The following is a 1,796-nucleotide window of genomic DNA, read 5'->3' as shown; positions in this document are numbered from 1 at the left end:
ATGAGATTGAGCCCCGTGTGGGGCTCCACGCTCAGCGTGGAGTCTGCTTGAGATTCTCCCTCTCCCTCTGCCCCACCCCGTGCTGGCGCTCGCTGGACTCTAAACAAACAAATAAGTAAATCTTAAAAAACAAACAAACAAACCCAGAAACCAAACTCATAGGCTAATTGAGGGATAGACATTCATCAAATAGACTCACAGGCAGGGGTGCCTGGCTGGCTCAGTTGGTAGAGCATGCGACTCCTGACCTTGGGGTCATGAGTTCAAGCCCCGTATAGAGCTTATTTAAAAAAAAAACCAACCAGACTCACAAGCAAATGTAAAATGGCAATTGTTCCAACAGGGCCATTAAGGAAAAGTAGATGCTACAAGAGCCTCTGACAGGTGGATTTGAACTGGTCATGGTGGTCAGTGGGTCTTAGCAGAAGGAGAGCACCCAGGCTAAGGCCTGAGGTAAATTAAGAGCAGAAGGAACAGCATGTGCAAAGATCCCAAGACAGGAGGCAGCACAAGAAGGAGGGTCTTAAGGAAGGTCAGGGGTGGGTGGCTGGGAGACTATGAACTATGAGAGGGAGTGTGGAAGATGAGGCAAGAGAGCCAGACTCTGTTAGGGATTTTGAGCTTTATCCCAAAAGGAATGAATATCAAGGGTCTGCAGTAGGGAGGTGACCTGGTCAGAAACCGAGACACGCACTCTGGTGGCAGCACCGGCTGGGGGAGCAGCTGGGTGCCTGGGCAGGGAGGGAGCTCCTGCAGCAGCTCAAGTGAGCACGTGGTAGTAACATGGGCCCAGGTCACGGAGGATGGAGAGAGGTGCACGGATTGGAGACACAGCCTTGGCGATGGGTGGGAGGTGATGTCTGGGAGGGAGAAAGGGGATTGGTGATGACTCTTAGTTTTCTGGTTTGTGCAACTAGATAGATCTTGGTGCCATTTGCTGGGAGAAGGCGCCCTGGAAGAGGACCAGATTTGGAGGAGAAAACCCTTAATTCAGGAAAAGTTCTTTGTGAACCCTATGGTTGCAGGAATATCAGCTGTTACCACCCACTCATTAAAAAAATATTGAATAAACGCTTGCTATATGCTGAGCCCTGTGCCAAGTGCTAGAGATGAAAGGGAAGGAAATTAGCTTTTGATGCACAACTCTGCAAGGCAGTAGGCTAGCGAGATTAAGCTGGGCATCATGGTGTGCAACAGACCTGGTGTTGAGACCTGGCTCTACAGCTTCCTGGCTCTATGACCTTGGGCAAATCACTTAACCTCTGGGTGTCTCAGGATCATCTGTAAAATGGGATTTACAGCCCTGTCCCCTAGAATGTTCTGTGCCTCTAGCCACAACACGACCTACTGCCTTTAGCACAGTGCTTTGCACACGGCAAGTGCTTAATATAAAGATGCTGTTGGGCGCCTGGGTGGCTCAGTCGGTTAAGCGACTGCCTTCGGCTCGGGTCGTGATCCTGGAGTCCCGGGATCGAGTCCCGCATCGGGCTCCCTGCTCGGCGGGGAGTCTGCTTCTCCCTCTGACCCTCCCCCCTCTCATGTGCTCTCTCTCAAATAAATAAATAAAATCTTAAAAAAAAAAAAAGATGCTGTTGTTGGTTCTTTATGTAAGGCCTGATCACGTCTTTTTTTTTTTTTTTTTTAAGATTTTCTTTCTTTATTTGACAGAGAGAGATAGAGCACAAGCAGGGGCAGCGGGAAAAGCAGGTTCCCCACTGAGCAGGGACCCGATGTGGGGCTCAATCCCAAGACCCCGAGATCGTGTCCCGAGCCAAAGGCAGACGCTTAACCAACTG

This window comes from Mirounga leonina, unplaced genomic scaffold, assembly GCF_011800145.1.
Source record: "Mirounga leonina isolate KUSES-001 unplaced genomic scaffold, KU_Mleo_1.0 Mir_92, whole genome shotgun sequence".
Taxonomy (NCBI): domain Eukaryota; kingdom Metazoa; phylum Chordata; class Mammalia; order Carnivora; family Phocidae; genus Mirounga; species Mirounga leonina.
This window is presented reverse-complemented; position numbering follows the sequence as displayed.